The 18,341-nt window shown below is 38.0% G+C and overlaps 1 protein-coding gene across 1 annotated transcript in view; it reads left to right on the top strand.

The window, feature by feature from the left end:
- kctd16b (potassium channel tetramerization domain containing 16b) overlaps positions 1 to 18,341 on the top strand; it is a 93,172-nt gene that overhangs the window by 21,322 nt on the left and 53,509 nt on the right. The window lies entirely within an intron of this gene.

Raw genomic sequence — 18,341 nt, 5'->3', positions numbered from 1 at the left:
ATAAACTAATCAAACTAAAAAACTGCCAGTAACTCCCAACTCAGCTCCTAATTCATAAATAGAAACCGGAGAAGCAGCAGAAGGATACCAGTGCTGTTAGAGGTGACGGCGGGACTGAGGCGTCAACTGCTAACTGCATGCTCTGTCTTTTCTGGCTTTATATGTGTAGCACTGAGGCTTCTGCAGCCAATCAGAAGTACGGATAAATGAGAGAGAGCAGGATGAGAGACAAGGAAGATAGAAACACAATGGAAGGGTAATAAATGTCTGTGCACAAGTATTTTAAAGCTCGGCGATGGTAAATCATTTTTTGCATTTTGGGTTTTTTTTGTTTTATTAAGTGAAAGTAATGAGAAAAAAAGCAATATTTGATTTCTTTTTAACAATTGGAATTTAATCTCATTTTTTGGACACTTAAATCATCAGATCATTGATGGAGGCTAAAGGAAAACTGATAAATTGAATGTTGCTTCATTCAAACTATTTTATAATCATTGCTTTGGAGACACACATTACAAATTGAAGATGCAATTGACTAACCAGCAAGGATATAGACGCATCTCAGCCTTGATTATAACGTGTATTAAAAGCATCAGGTGGCCTTGGAGCAACTTGGGGTTTTTAAAATCTCCCAGTTTTGGTGTTATTTCCCTCTTTTTTTCCCCAGTTAACATTTAGCCTTCAGTTGGTTTTCTTTGTGAAGTTTGCTTTTAAATCCAAGTGGTTTTGAACTGTTTGCTTTTGCATACCCATCCCTCCCATTCTGTTTCAGTGACAGTGATGTATTTTGGTCCTCCTGCTTACACAGATAGATGTGTCTCATATTGTAACCCTCATTCTTAAGAGGAAATTGTCAGCCTGTGTAATTGCGTGTGTCTCTCTGTAACATAAAGTAAACAGCTGAAAGGAGATCGTGTCAGTCACATTTCTGGCATGTCAGTTTATATTGACTCTCCAGTTTTATGTTCAGCATGTATATTTATATGACCATATATGACATTCAGATATTGAAATGAAGTATCAACAAAATGGAGCACATTATGTTTTCTAGACACATATACTGCTGCTGAGACAGCATGTTTTCATAGCTTCAAAGGGCAATACACTGACTCGCATTCACTTCCTGCAGACTTACTAACATTACTGTAACTACAACTTGTTCAACTCTAGCATTACCTTAATCTTAACTTAACCTTAACCTTTCACTAAGCCACAATGACATTCTATTAGAAATTTACAGTAGGTCCCCACAAGATAAGTAATGCGTGCCTGTCCACCCACCTGCACACACACACACACACACACACACACACACACACACACACACACACACACACACACGCACACACACACACACACTCAAATGCTTACGGTAAGACAGGAATCCATTATCAGTATGGAGTAGCCGAGAGAGAATGTGAGTGATGTGGTATGAGTGGGTGGGGTGCTAATGTGAATGGATGCTTCTCATATATTGCGTGCAGCCACCAGTCAACTGAAGTGATGACTTTGTGCATTCACGCTGAGCGGAGGACTTCCTGTGATCAACTTGGTTATGTTGTGATGAATGCGAGTCAGAACGACTTCATTTTGGAGAGGCGAGGTACTGGAAGCCTCTGCGGCAGGATGTGATGGCTCTGTTTTTGAATTCAGCTAGGAGCAACTTTCACACTGATAGACTCACCGGAGGTTCTGGTGCAGCAATAATCAAAGTTCATGTCTGGTTTATTTTAAATTGCTGCGCGCTGCTGTTGTCCACTCTGTTGTAACGTTGTTGAGTCTGTTTCTTCCAGCTTTTAGTGAATTTGAGTCAGTCACACCCCACATTTCAGGATCTGTGTTTGTTTGAAATGGAAACGGTTGTTTTATTTCATTTTAATGCACTAACAAATAACAGCACGTCAACAATTAACCTGTATACTTAAAAATTGGTGTTTCCTTCATATTCTTGCTGCAAAGACCACTTCTTTTGCATTTTCTTTGATTGATCATTCTTTTTTTTTTTCAAGCATAAAAACAGCAATATTGAAATCGTAAAAAGCCCTTACTAATGTCTGCAGTCTTCCTTATGGGCTGTGCACACAACTGCAGCAACCCCCATCAACAATGCAGGGCAGCTTGCCCAGGAGGAAAAAAACCTTCAAAAATGGTCTGTGAATCACTCTGCTCTACTTGTAGAGCCTAAATGCTGTGAGTGCATGGTAATAACTGAAGACAACTCACAAAATTGCTGTGGTCATACAGTTTGCTGTTGTTTTAGGGAATGCATAAAAAAGAAACTGCAAAAAACTTGACATTTGAATCTAGTACCAACGTTTAAATTCTACAGAAAAAACACTTTACGAAGAAGAATTTAAAAGTCACTCTCTAAATTCTTACCAATGTGCCAGCTAAGGGAATTTCTTGTTACTGATATAAGAAATTCCATTGTAGACTCAATGGGATCTTCTTCTCCCCCTCCCCCTATCTTCTTAACATTTTTTTTTAAATTATTAGCAATTTTATTACTTGTAATCACTTTGAAATGACAGATTTTATCTAAACTATCTACCCTTGGATTTAATATTTCTTGTAAATGTTAATTTTATACTTGGGAAATGATTTAGAATAACTCTGGAACAGTGTTCTCCCAACTGTCTTTGGCTTTTGCGTCTAACAAACTCCAGTTGGGCAGTTCCCATATAAGTCTTTCTGAAAGGCCTCTCAACAGTGAATGAGCGAGTCAATCAGTCACTGCTACCCCTTAGTTTCTTCAGCTGGTGCAAACATTCGTCTAAGCCAGCCAATAATCTCTGTTTGCCCAGGAAATGTTCCTCGTGATTCCACGACGTTATATGCACCATAAATTGTAAGGTCATGTGTTATGAAAGAGGTTATCTGATCTGGTATTATTAAGTGATATTTCCACTTCATGGGCTGGCTTTCACTGCTGCTTCACGCGCTCATGGATCATCAGATAAGGCAGCGCTTTGACAGGGAAGCTATTGGCTGCCAGTGCCTTTGGAGACTCAGACACTCCACAGCTCATGCTGGCAGCAGAAATGGCCCTCATGTATGCATAAACACACAGACACAAACATACACACGCACACAGATGCTCAGAAATACAGAAATGCATGCAGAAATACAGACACACAAACAAATAACTGCAGTGGCAGGTAATAACTTTATTACACTCAACCCATTTTCTTATTGTCTGCATAATGAACATATGAGTGGGGTGGTTCTGGCCAGTGGTTGAGAAGATCACGCAGTTTATGGATTGATCTGGCACCTTCTTCCCATGTGCTGAAGTGGCCTTCATATGGATAGTGAATACCAAACGGGTACCAGTTAGTCTAGGTCAGGCAAACACCACAGCATAGCTGACCGCTGCTGGTGCCTGAGCGGCCAGTGAACTGGTGAATGAGTGGAACATTTTCCCAAATAGTGCACACATATTACACTTTCTAATTTCAAAGAAAAAAGGTCATAGCCATGAGGTAGTTGCACTTATGGTGCAAAGGTATGTGAAAATGTGTATAAGAATTGTTACCAAATAACAACAATAACAACAAAAATAATTATTAAAATTAGCTATAACCTCAAATTTAAAGATTTGGTGAGTGACAATCAAATGATTATTATTTAAGTTTTTATAAGATATTGTATAATATTTAAAAATGTGAATGGTCCAGCTTTTTCCTGATTCTGATCACTACCAATAACTTGGTTTTGGGTATCTGCCAGTGCCAGTGTTTAATTAAAAATCTGTATTCCTCAGCAGAAACTCGCTCTTTTAATGTTTTTAAGAAAACATTAAGTTCGACTTATACAGCTTCCCTAAATTGGAAAAATTCCCAAAATAAATCTGTGGAATCTTTGGTATTTATTATTTGAATAATAAATGAAAAAAAGCCCCAGGTAAAAAAAAAAGTATTGCATCTGATTTATTTTCACAAGTCTTATTTCAGATCAAAGTGAGAGTCATTAGATTACAAACCGCTGTCAAGTGTAAAAAATGTATAAGTAATTTTTAATGGCTAAACTGTACAAAGCAGCATATTTGTATTAATGATATATTCTAAAAAAATGCAACTAACTAGGGATGAACCAGTGATGTGCTCAGAAAACTGAGAACTTCCCTGAGACCAGCTTGTGAACCAATATCCTAACCAAATATTACTAGTCTGTGCAAAATACTTTTCTGTACTAGAAGAAAATTAAATAATAAAATAATCTAAAATTATACAATAATCTAAACTAATCTATAAATTATTCAACAAAATAAAACCTTTCAAAACATCTTGCTGCTGTGGTGTGTAGCCCGTTGTGTTGGCAAATGCAATCTGTCATGTAACTGGACAAATGTGACCTTTAGAGTTTTGAGATGTGATCTGAAACTCAGATTTCCTGAAGCCTCACCAAGTTTGAAAGAAAAACTAACATTCATCAACACACTGCTCTTAAGAACTTTTTGCAGATTTAGATTGTTTCTCCTCTTATTGTCAGAGGGCACATCACATGATCAAAGAACAAGTGGGACACTGTGAAAAGACGAGATGAAAGAGCAAATGAGTCTTGTTTTCACCAGTGTTCTTTTTAAAGCAGTCTAAAAGCACCCAAAAGTAACTCTCAGTGTAGAATCTCTGAGAGAGAAATGACCTTGAGGTTTGCCTAAAAAACAAAAAGATTCTTCACAGTCTCTTTCAGGGTGGGGCCTTTGAAGTCATCATTGTTCTGGCTGAAACATACTGGGTGTCTTTTGTACATTATGATACCAGTGCTGATGGCTCCAGGAAATGTCTGGTCCCAAATGGAATTCTCTGTTGAATTCAATTTATGTGTGTTCCAGCGTGCTCTGGGGACCACTAGCTTCACAGCATACTATACAGTGGAAAAGATATATAGCATGGATGTTTCATCCTGATTTCTGCAACACCCAGCCTGGGGCCCAGAGCTGAAATGAACAGGAAGAAGATTGCCTGGTGCATAAGTAAGAGTGCGGGTAGAAGGAGCTGTTGATGGAGTTCCCGCTTGTTTGTCATGTTTTTAATTCCCCTACTGTTATTTGGTATGACTTTTTCATGAGCGCACCATGATTAAAAGTATGAGCTTTGTGTTGACACAATGACAGCTTCAAAATGTGATCTGATAATATCAAAGCAGGAGCACAATCCAAGATTTCTTATTTTTAATCTTCACTTGGCAGCAATTATATAACTTTCATCGTAGTCACACCAGATCCTCCATTATTTATGTGAATAAAAAAAAGGGAAAGAGACAGATATCGGACTGTGAGTGGATATTGTACCGGACAAACGTAAAGAAATAGTGCAATATTTTATTTTGAATATGGTGTAATGCTTCATCCTGAAAGATGCTGCCGTGTTGAGTAAATTGTTAAGGGCAAAACAGAATGCAATTATGCCGTCTGACTGCATGGTTATATTTCCATTTTCAGCATGTTTCCTCACATGGAATTTGCAAGTGATTAAGTAGGCTATTTATTTCTCCGCTTGTCTCGCTTGTTTCATGAGTTAAAGAGGTTGTATGTGGGTTTTGTTCTTAGTCCCAAAGTGTCCCTAATGCGCTGTTTGCTGTAGCCTTTCGCCTTATGTTATCAAGAAAGATGCAAGCTGTATTCACCTCTGTATTTAGTGATTGTATAATATCTGAACTAAAAGATTGGTTCAATTTATGATTTCTATGGAAACTTGATTTGCATAAAAGCACAAAATTACACCAGCCGCTTCCAACAACAGACACACTAATTTGCATGTTAGTACATGATTGGGTAAGTGCTGACCATCTGCCTGACATTAGAGGAGTGACTGGATGATTGCATTTGATGACAATTAGGACACACTGTAAGTCTAGTGCCAAAAAAGACATGACCAAGATATTTTGTACAGTTACCCGAACATCTTGTCCAGAGTGCTCTCTTATGAGAGAGTCTACCATTATCAACCCTAGGTGAGGGATAGTTAACTCAAAATGAAGCTGTCTTTTGCAGTGCCATCTAACTCCACTGTCTTTCTCTCACCATGATTTAAGAAAAAGTAGTTCTGACAAATGTGCACTGTGTCAGCCTTTGCATGTATCCTGCTTCTAAATTCTCCACCCTAAAAATCTTAGAAACATGGTATTTAACCAGCGCTCCTCATCACCTTAAAACCGACACAAAGGATGAACACTCAGTAAGAAACTTAAATGTCATTAGGTCCTCTTAAATAGGAGATATTTAGAGAATGATTTCTACAATGATTTCACACCAAAAATATTTAAAGTGAAGCTCCTTTCCTTTTTAGTATTTAAATTATTACTATTAAAATTCAGATTTGTATTTAAAAGAGATTTCAAGTGGCTTTGGCTCACTGGCTTGTTTTGTAAACTGCAACTATGCTGTTTTTGTTCACTAGTAGTAAATTACAGCTGCTTTTTTCATGAACTAAGTTCTAATTAACTCTCTGTATACAGCAGCACCACCACAGTGACGGTGTTACAGAACAGCATATAATTCGAGCAGAACAGGTTGAGTTCCTCTAAGAATTAGTACCATAACCATTGACTGGAAACCTTAACACTGAAAAAAAAGATCTAAGGTCTCGGCAGACTGTTCGATGTGTACATAGGTAACAGATTCGTCATTTCTTCTTCATAAGATATATCATGATTCTGTTTGATATATCAGAATCATGATATATCTTGATTCTGATATATCATGAATACAGACATGTCTGTATATGCAATGCATAACTATTTGGCTAATGCTCAGTCATTTCCTTGAAAGAAAATATAGTGTCGCAAAGACACAGATAATAATAATAGAGAACTTTGGTTTGAAGCAACTTTACAATTGCATGCTATTAATGAATTAATTAGAGGCTGCTTTCTGTGAGAAGGAGGGAGGCACACATTGGCAGATAGAGTGAATGCGTTTGAATTTCTTTTAAGCAAAATGCCACCAATACCCTCCGTGGCTGGAGGGCGAATCCTCCCTTAATAACAGTGAAGTGTGAGTGAGGTTGTTGCCGCTTTATAATCAGCAACTTTACCTTATCCAGGAAATTAATCTTAATATTCCTCCTCAAGCATGCTCTTTATAGCAGCACAATTTATATTCATATCATCACCTCAGGGGAGTTTTCAGAACAACAACTCACTACAGAGCAGCTTCACTGAAGCAATTGGACACTGTGTCTTGTGCTCATGAACATTCTGCATGTAACCATCCACCTAACCTTTAGGTAAACCAAATTGTGTTGTAAATGCCAACTGGGCTGCTATCGATAAGGTGAAAGAAAAAGGTTAAATGGTTAAAAGAATTTATTTTAAAAAAAGATGTATGTACACAGTGAGGCAAATTAAAATTTTTATGTGAAAGTAGCTTCTGTGTTTCTCATGCTGTTAATTGACATGACAAGATTATGTCCTACTGCCCAAGACTATGCACCTTTGCTTTTATTCAGACAACAAAAAGCCTTTTCATTTCAACTTTATTTTATTAGGAACTCTGAAGTATAAAATGTCAAAGGCATGGACTTGAAAGACTGCTGGGAGCTTTGCGGTTTTAATTTGATATTTGGCATGTCATGGAATGTATTTGCTTTGTACTTAATGCATAGAAGAAACTTTTGAAGTACAATGTTTGCTAGATTAGAGTGTGGAGCTTATAGCTTGTGGCACGTATCCTTTCTTTGCAGTGCTTTCTGAGAATTGTGTGACTTCTGAGAGATGGTGACAATACATGAGTTTCTGGATATTCTATAAAACAGCGATACTCCATCAATCTACCCATACCCATCAGCCGTATGTTCTTAATCACTAACAGGGGAGCAACTGGGAATTTGAAGTACAGTACAAAGTACTGCACTTAAGATAATGCTAATGCTTTTAAAGTCAGGTGGTTAAAAGTAAAAGTATTATCAAACTGATTTAAGTATATATGGTAAAGGAAGAAGAAGAATGAGGGATGCAATGCCCCTTGTAAGGTAAGCTTTTAGATAAGGGAGTAAAAAAGACAAGAAAGGAAATTGGGTGAATAAAGAAAAAACAAATATTAGCAGTATATTAGGCTGTGCTATCTTCTGTAGTATAGTGCAAAAGTGAAAGTAAGTTAGATATCTTGCTATAATAAGACCATTAGGAGGAAGATACACAGGTCCATTATAGGCCACTGAAGGTTCTTAACTATGTCATAAATTATAGTATCATCATGTTGCCAAGAAACCACCCCAGAATAGGGTAAAACAGACTGGTTTTAGCAATTATACATCTGTTAACATGTTATAAAAAATAGTATCATTTTTGTTACAGTAAAATCAAATTTAGATACAAAAACTGTTTTATATAACTATTGAACTATATACTTGATTTATTATTGCCTGGCAACCACCTAATAGGAGCTAAAATTACTAACTTTTAGTATACAAATAACATCTACCATTCCCCCCCCCTTTCTCAGTGTGATTATTTTTGACCAGTTTACCAATGACACGAACAGTCCCAGTAATGCACATGTACTAGCAGGTTAAATGAATGAATATATCTGGAAAAAAACAAATAAAAATTAGCCCCTAAAGGCAGGGTGGATGTTAAAAAAGTCTAAAAAAAACTTTAGTAAACACAAATTTAATACCAGTGGATTTATTTATTTATTTTTATTTAGCTCAGGGTTGTTATTTATATATATCTTTTCATGTCTAGCATTAACTGTGAAACAAGAATGTGCTCGCATAGAGGATGATGAAAACATGTTATAAATGCAAATGAATTTTGATGTCATGATCTAATATGGTTTAAGGTTTTGTTGCATAATTTAGTATCTTTACAACAAGCACCTTGATGGCGTGTTTTCCTTATTGAAAGAATGAGACATATTGAGGACTGACTTTGACAAATCTGTTTTGCTCTTCATGTCACGATTACACATCCCAAGTCCTTTTGATATCAGTGGATTACAGCCTCTTTCAGGCTACAGGTAGTCACTGGAGTAAGTTGCCATGATGATTTACAAGCATGCGTTTGTAGGGCTCAGAGTACCCAGCTGATGGACAGGGATGCACATTCTGCTTCACATTTATCAGTGACACTTCAGTGCCCTCTAATGCCACCTCATAGCAGATGTCCACTAAGGTAAACGGGACAGGATGATGACATACTAAGCTGACCTAAACCGGTGTGCACAGTGCACTCACACAGTGCACCCAGAGGGACAAACACCTCAGTGTGTTCTTTGTGGAGCTTGACGATTTAAAGAATCTAGACATATATGACCTGGACAAACACAAAAAACACCAGAACGAGTTACTGACTTTCTTTCTTTACTCCTTTGATTTCGAATGATTAAATTTTCAACAAAACAAACAGAGGAGACTGAAAATGGTCTGTAAATCAAAAACAAAAGGTGATTAAAAGGGAGCACGAAGAAGCAGTGGTTTATCCAGTCCTGACCTTTAGTTTGCCTACAAAATGGTAACAATACACATGCACCCACAGACAAATACTCTCTCATATCTCCAACATAATGATATTCCCATTTTATACAATAGCACAGATAAAAACAAACAAAAACACCCCAACAAAACAGACAAAACAAATTATACATCAATTATGTATTGCTCATATTTGTTCTTAAATTGTGCAATATTGTTACTTTGTTTAATTCATAACGTTTTTTTAATCCAACCAAAATTTAAGTTTATTATTTACTTTTTTGTCAACATCAAAGAGCTGTTTTAAGTGTTCCCCAGAACAAAAAACGTTTGTATCATGTACAAAAACAACAAACCATACTATGTTTGTCACTGTACAGATGTCACTTATATACATAGTAAACAGTATGGGACCCAATACTGGACCTTGTGGGATACCACAAGTAATATTCAAGCACACAGATTTTGATTGACCAATTTGTACAAACTGCCGGTCTATTATCAAGATAACTTTTTTTTTGTTTTATACCTCTCTCATACCATTAATTTCCATTTTTTTGGAACAATATGTTATGGTCACTTGTATCAAAGGCTTTTCTCAGGTCAATAAATAAATATCCCCACTGCAAAGTTGTTGTTTTTTTTAAATTATTTATGCAAAATGCAAAACTAACAAAGAAAAAACTGTCAGAAAAGTTAAGGAAATAAAATATCAGTGGCCTCCAATTCTAAAATCATTCCTGTTTTGGAGGTTGTCTCATTGTTGGCCCTCTAGTGCACCTGCTGTTAACTTCATTGAGACCAAAACAGCTGAAACTGATTAAAAACCCTCTCTGCATTTTAACAGTCCAGATCAAGTTTTTAATGAAGTGGCTAACCTTAAACGTAAAAGCTAAGGGATAACTAAGGCGAGTTAGCGCCACAAAATTCTAATCAAAGCAAGCTAGCGTTAAAAAACTCTAATCAGGCTAAGTTCAAGCATGCACCAAGGTTAACACACAAAGTTCCGCACTATGAACAAGTCCAACAAACAAAGTTCGAAGAGGGAGGCACAAAGGGCAAACTGTATGTTCACAGCTAAGCAGCAGCCACTGAGTGAAGGACCTCCAGCCTTTTGTAGCCGCAGGTGAGCATGATCAGCCACTGATTGCCTCTTGGAGTATCACAGGATCCCCGGGCAGCCAGTCGTCTGCGTAGACTGTCACACTGCAATCTGCATAGAAGAGGACTGGCACAAGTCTCCAAGTAACCAATCATCCACGAGTCCTAGCACACTTGGATTTGCATGAACAACAACAAAAAAAGGCAGTCTCACTCCCTCCAAGGCCCAGGGCCATAACAATTAAATATGGCACTACCTTTGGTGAAGTAAGTTTCATGTTTATTCCTCTATCACACTTCTTTGGATCTGAAAATGCCATTCATTTGAGTCTTCTGGGAAGTGGGTTGTGTTCAGCGGTATCGAACATAACCATATGAAATTGCTCTGGAATTGGGGCATAGCTCATTTATCTCGCTCTGTTTTTCTACACAGTGTTTAATATTCAGTCTCTTGCGGTGGTGGGAGACATTCAAATGCAGTTTCCTCTTATAAACCTGCTGCAACTTTCTGTGTCTGAGCCTGTAGTGGTGATGGCCATATGTGGACATATGCTCCTGTTGTATATTATGAGGCATTTGCAGTCACATTCTGAACGTCTGTTATAAAAACTTATAGCTCAGATGAACAATGTAATTACGTTGTTGGTTTAATTTCCTTTATATTACAGGATAAAAATCATTTAGCTTTTACGTATAGCCAGGATCTGTGCTTTCCACCCACCCACACACCATTAGGCAAGTTTGCCTTCTCTCTTCAAACGTTTCTTTCCCTGTTTGGGGCTTTTGGAAGGAGCTGAAGACTTTTTTTTTTCTCTCAAAATCTCGCACACATCAAAGTAGTCAGGTTACAAACAGATAAAAGAAGTTATGGAGGAGAGAGAGAGACCACAGAGAAAGAGATGATGGGAAATATACAGAGAAAGAGAGGAGAGAGGCGGGAGGGAGGCAGAATGTACTGTATCTCATCAGTTGGATGTATTTTTGTTTCCACATTCACTCACATGCTGCGGAATGGCACGCCACCTCTTCATTCCACACCCACCCACCACCCACACCACCCACACACACACACACACACACACACACACACACACACACACACACACACACACACCTATGCACACAAGCACAATAACATAGAAGAATGTCACTTTATCAGCAGCAGTGTGGAAAGAAAGTAGAATAGCTGAGAGGCAGCATCTCCAAAAGTCCTCAGTGATTCAGGACTAAACAGTTGAGCCTGCTAATAAGAATCAACAAAGCTGAAAAATCACTTGTGGCTATTCAGCATTTGTTTTCACACCTCTATTAACTTTTCCTATTATCTCCTCTTTTTTTGTTTTGCTTCTCATCTCTCCATCTGCCTCTCCTCTCCACTGCCACTCTTAGTCTTTGGCTATCTTTCACACTCTTTTCTTTTTTGGATGTCCTTAAGCACCCCCAGTTGAAAAAAAAACAACCTTTGTTTGGCTTTCTATTATCCCCTCATCCTCTCTGCTTAACTTTCTTCGCCTTTTTACTCTGTGTTGCTTTCCTCATTATACCCCTTCTCCTTCTCCATCGACCACGATGCTCAAGTAGTTCAGACCACTGCACCAATTTGGCCTGACAGCGAATTATGTTGTAAAAAAATCCCGCTTTGCTAAGCGGCCTGTCCTGGACTGAAGTTCAGACAGATAGGACATGATGGGAAGGGCTGTCAGCCTAGAAATTGTGTGGCTATTGGAAAACAAAGAGCCAGAAGAGAACCCAACAAAATACAGCCAGTTTACTTTCTTTGTAATTTTTAATATCGAGTGTTCCAAGTGCCACATCAGTTAAATGGCAACATATTATCACAATTATTGCTTTCTTTTATTCCTTTTTGCAATTTTAATACCACTGAGTTAGAGATAGATTGAATTCCATGTTAGTTCTTTCTGCACATTTAAAAACATTGCTCTGAACAACAAAAAAAGCCCCAAAAAGAGCTTGCATGTCTATTTCACCACAACCAATATAAATGTGCTAAACTCATTCACACAGTTCACTAATCTACTGAACTGCAGTCTCATCTTACAAGAGACAGAAAGAAATACAAAACCTATTGGCATGCAGGCAAGCATAGACACACACGCACCATCAAGACACAGAGTCAAATGGCAATCCCAGCCCCAAAAATCACATACTACACACACACACACACACACACGGCTGGTTTCTTGGGCATTCTTTGCCACTTTGTTGTCCGGTTGACAACAGCCCAACTGTACTTGGTGTTGGAGTCTAAGTGTGTCTGGTCATATCCAAGACAGCTTTGGGGCAAAGTCTAATTCCTGCACATTCAATAGCAATCTGATTAGAGCTCTAAATTGCTTTTCCGCCCAGCCTCTTAGTGCTTTAACAGTTTCTGTCTTCCCCAAACACCATATCTCAGACCTTTTCACTATCTTTCTTCTTCTCTGTCTGCCTCACTCGTTTTCTTTATAATTACTGTCCAGCTTTCTATCTCTTTCCCTTTTTGTACTTATCGCTCACTTCCTTATGACTACTATACTGTCTCTAATACTGCTGCACATCTCACTTTCTTTTTACCTTCTTAATCTTTTGATTACTTCACTTGATCTGGTTCCCACTGTTTTCCCACTGTTTTTTTCTCCTTCCAGTTCTATGTTTTCTTTCTTTTTCTTCTTCCATTTTGTAATCACCACTTACGTTTCTAGGGGTTTTCCTTTAACTGCAGCAGTCAGAGTGGAGACTGTTTTCCAATCTTTTCCACACTCACCCATTAGCCCATTAGAGGCACGATGTGCATTATTTTGGTCTCAGTGGACAGCCTATCTCTTTCAGCGCAGTCGGAGAGTCCCATTGAATGTTATGTAGCCAATCCAAGGGGGTCCAGCACGCCTTGTTAGATGTGTCTCAAGCTTGAACGATTAGCAATTACACTGTCTGGCTAAACTTCTTGAGACTTGATGGAGTCAGCACTCTTGTCCAATCAGCTGTCTGAATGAAGCTATTTTCTGCTAAGAGTGGCTAAGTTCTGTTGATGGCAGGTGTTACTGTGTTTGAAAGTGAAGGTGCATCAACAGAATAATTTGGCCTGGTCATCCTTAATACTGATATAAAATCATAATATGCACAATATCTTAACACAAAGTATAAAAATTCATCAACTAACAAATGCCACATCTATATTTTACTGCTACATGTTCTCATCTTTTTGTGTTTGGTAAACATACAGAAATCCTATGCAAGAACCCAGTTTCTTCCTCATGGTCCAAACAAAATGAATGTGAATGGGACATAGCATTATCTTCTACCATGTTTCTGGCCTATGATTGACTGGTGACATGCCCATGGTTTAACTTCCAGTTAGGGTTGGCTCCAGCTCCCATCTTAACCCTTTGAAAAGATAACTGGAGTTAATACACTGAAGGCATTCATACATTATTAAAGGGTTTCAAAGGAGGTGGTAAAAAGGTGTAAATTGAATGAGTCATATTCTTTAATGAAGACATTGTGGAACCTTGATGATCACAAGGCTATAAGGAAGCTCAGCGGCATCCCCCAGCAAGGTCATCACTCTATTATCAAAGAATCTCTCGAGATGCAGCTTGTAGTGTGTTGTTAGTCCACATGTATAAAATATATATCTCTGTTGACCAGTCATGGCCACTATAATTATAAAGAATTAATGGGAGTTTAATGCTAGGCTCAATAAGACCCAAACAGACCTGAAAACCCACTGCAAAAATGCATTACAATGACTTGTGTAATTGCTTTTCTATGGCAAATTCAGTATAATAAAAAGTGTTAGAAACTATTGAAAACTATTTTTATTTTAGTTAAAAAGACCCCAAAACCCAAACTGTACTATTATTAACCCTCTAACATCTTCCACTTTTGAATGAGTTGAATAGCGTCTCATAACATATATAGCGACTCATAATATATTTTCATAACCATGTTCGTAAAAAAACCCCCAAAAAACAAACAAGAAAAACCACCCAAAACAACTTTTGGGAAAATATTGCAGACTGATGAGAAAAAACTTTAACTTTTTGGAAGGCTTGAGTTCTGTTAGATCTGGTGTAAAACTAATACATCGTTCCAACTGTCAAACACGGTGGTGGTAGTGTCATGGTCTGGGGGCGCTGAAGTGATTTGGGACCAGGACAATTTGCTGTCATTGATGGAATCATGAATTCTCTAATAGAAATTCCTGAAGGAAAATGTCTGTAATGTCTGTCTGTGTGTAGTGCAATTGGGTTGTGCAGCAGGAGAATGATCCAGTGACACACACCAGCAGGTTCACCTCTGAATGGCTAAAAACCCCCAAAATGAAGGGTTTGGAGCAGCCTAGTCAAAGTGTGGGTTTAAATCTTACTAAGATGCCTTAGCATGAACTTGAACATGCTTGAAAAGCCTACAGTTTCGAGTGGGAGAAATTCCTCCATAGTGATATGAAAGACTGTTACCACAAATGCCTGATTGCAGTTCTAGTAGGTTTAGAAGGGCTATAAATGTTTTGCATAGGGCCATGTAGGTATGGTTAGCTTTTTCCCCTTACTAAATAAAATCATTATTTAAAAACTCCGATTTGTATTTATTCTGATTATCTCTGTCCAATGTTGAATTTTTTTTTAGATGATCTGAAACATAAGTGTGACACATATGCAAAAAATAACAAATCAACAAGTGGGCAAAGGAATTCTGGGCTACAAGTGAATATAATGGGATTACTCTGATGAAGTAGTGTCAAAAACATAGCTTCTTTGTGCAAGTAAAGGCTGTGAATTATTCAGCATGATCCACCCTGTTTTGACCTTTAAAAGTTTGCTTTCCTTGAGCTGAGAAGCAACTGATTCAGCTGCATTTTTCTGGAAGATGTGCAGAGAATCCTAATTGTAAGTGAATGTAGGCAGTTTACAGTTGTTTCGATATCTGTTACAGTGATCAATCTAAAACTGCTGTGGATTACTAAACTGTAGTTGTTGTACAGTATATAGTAATTGGAGCACTTAGGGCAGTGACCCCTAAACTGGGCGAGTGATTCCAGGAACAGTCCCAGATATATAAATATTATACTTTTAACATCCTAAGCAGAAAATAATGCAATATTCTTATCCTACTTCTACCACTACCGTCACTGACCTGTTGGCTCAGCTTTGCTTATTATCGCATCACAACACAATGCACACAAACCTTTCATTTCCATCCATCCCTCTGTCTGCCTGTATAACCCAAGGCTCTCCTACACCCCTTTAGTCAGTTCTGTGGCCTGTTGCCTGGACAGCAAAGTGATGGATTTGTTTTCATCAGACCTTGTGACCCCCCCCTCTGGCCATACACAGTGCCCAGACTGAGAATGCCATTTAGCCCTCAGCCCCCGTTCTCTGCAAAGACTGTATATGACCTTTAAACTCCATCTTGCCAACAGCATATTTACTGTGCTGATGCAACATATATAGAAAAGCAGAGGGAAAAGAGGGTAAAAATGAAGAGAAGGAAGGGTGACGAAGGTTTATAAGCTAGGGCAATTTCATGTTGTACTCATTGATCACTGTCAGCATTTTGCTGAGATCATAGAGTCAGACATTTAAGCATTAGCTAAACAAGCTGACTAAGCAATGCTGATGAAAAAATATGAATCCATGAATTATTCTGATGACCATGTACATGATTAAACCAACACTTTGTATATATTTTCTTTGATTTAACTGATTTTACTTTAAAGCTCCTCATTGCAACTAATGTGTCCTAATATGACCTAAAAAAGAATAGTAAAATTGTAACCAAAAACCATTGCTAAGTATTTGTTGTTCTGTCTTAATGAATGATTTGAACACTGACAGAGATGCAGATACATCATTACAGTTACTAAAACAGCAGTACTGTTTTTCTTCAATGTAGAAGATAAAATAACTAAAAAGGGATTGTAAAATTATAATCGGTGTACTTTTATAAGTAGACTGATCGGACTTGTTGTCTAAAAATAAAGTGTATGTTCCCAGTTCATGTTAGTCTGTCGAAAGATTTGAACAGAGATGAACTAAAAAAAAAAAATTGAGGTTAGAACTCTGCTTAAATCATTAGATTGCAAATTTTGTTGGCTCTCACTATGTGCTGCTGTAACATGCTTTATATACAAGTATAGCAAAGAAAAAAAAAAAGCTTTAAACACTTAAATTCAAATAAACTTGGATTTTGAGCTAGTGTTTTCAGGTGACCTGATCCCTTGTTATGAATAGACAGCTTCTCTTTTTCCTTATTTAATTCTCTTCATCTCTCCATCACCCATTATTTCTTCTAGCTATTCATTTTGCTGCTGCAAGTGCAGGGAGAAATGGATTTGTGCGGATCTTCAGCATAAGCACACTTGAAAACTGCAACAGGAGTGAAAAGGACGCATTGTTGAAGCCCAAACTCTTATGTCACTAATTGCTTTTTTAAAGTAATTACTTGCAGGACATAGGTGTCATAGGTGTTTAATACAACAACAAAAGTCAGGGTCATCAAAAAACAAAAAGACATATTCTTAAAAGTATGGAGGCGTGAGTAACTGTAGTATTCTCCAAAATGAAGTCACTGACATTCTCCGGCGTCCAAACTATTTCTCTGATTTTTCCCACACACCATTCCAGTGGCAGACATGCAAATTTTATAGCCCTCTTACTGCCCCCTGCAGCGACACAAGATGTGTTCTTCATCGTGACAAGCCCTTAGCCCTTGAAATTGTCCTTCCATCACTTGCCTTGTCTCTTTATGTTATTCCATCTCTCTGTTTCTCTCTCACTCTCCTACATGCTCTGTGTTGCTGAGCCACTCTATGACAAGTCCTCACCCCCTGCATGTTTTATTGGTTCAAGCAAGTCGTTGCAAAGATGCCCCAAACAAATTTTGAGGATAGATATGTGGCTGCATGGAGGAAAACAAGGGGGAGGGGGATGGCAGGGTGAGTGGGTGGGTGTGCTTCTTCAATTCCACTCCCTCTAGGCCTCATACAGCAAAATACCAGCGCTAGAAATGTCAGACACGCTCACTGCTCTTTCTTTCGCTCTGTGTTTGTCTGGCTCACTCTGCAGAGGCACATTCCCCATTCCTTTTTCTTGCAGCTCCCGCTGTCTGTGATTTTGACGTGCACCAAGCTTGTTTAGGCCATTGATAAGAAGGCTTGTCATTGATGTGTGGTCAAAGTGTTTCTCTGTGGAAGTTAGAGGTGGCTGTTTTGACAGCAGATAAGGGGGAAGGTGGGAGTCTGAATGCTAATGCATGACAAGGAGTCAGAAGCACCTTTCATCTATGGAGAACAGGGATGAAGCACAAGAGATGAGGGGAGACACCAGATACAGCACAGGGCAAGAACTTCAGCTACTGTTGTTTATTTTCTCATATTTCAACTGTTCTTTCACCCCATTAATGTCTGCCTGAATGCCTTACTCTAAAGTTCTCAAACACTTTTATGATTCTATGCTACAGACGCTTATGACTGCTTATTTTAAAGGTTTAAGTGCACATACGTCCTTCAATAAAAAATATAATTTGAGAAAGCAGCTTATTATAACACATGGTTATGTTTTATTGTCAAGTGGCATCTAGAGGTTATGGATATAAAATCAAATCAAGTCAGCCTACCATGTTTAATCACAAAAAACACTGACCAAAATGTCAATGCTAAAAAGGGTTTAATCAGTAAGAACCAATTAAGTTGATTAGGCAAGATCATCTATAGGGGTCATTAATACAGTTGCCAATAATTTTCTTTTTCAAATTTGGCCTAATGTGTAAATAACAATTGGAAGAGCTATGATTATAGTAGAGTTATGAGCACTGTTAGTGAGG

The sequence above is a fragment of the Simochromis diagramma genome, unplaced genomic scaffold (genome assembly GCF_900408965.1).
Source record: "Simochromis diagramma unplaced genomic scaffold, fSimDia1.1 OVJJ01000216.1, whole genome shotgun sequence".
In the NCBI taxonomy this organism is placed as follows: domain Eukaryota; kingdom Metazoa; phylum Chordata; class Actinopteri; order Cichliformes; family Cichlidae; genus Simochromis; species Simochromis diagramma.
The sequence above is the reverse complement of the archived record's forward strand: the minus strand, read 5'-3'. Positions and strand labels throughout refer to the sequence as shown.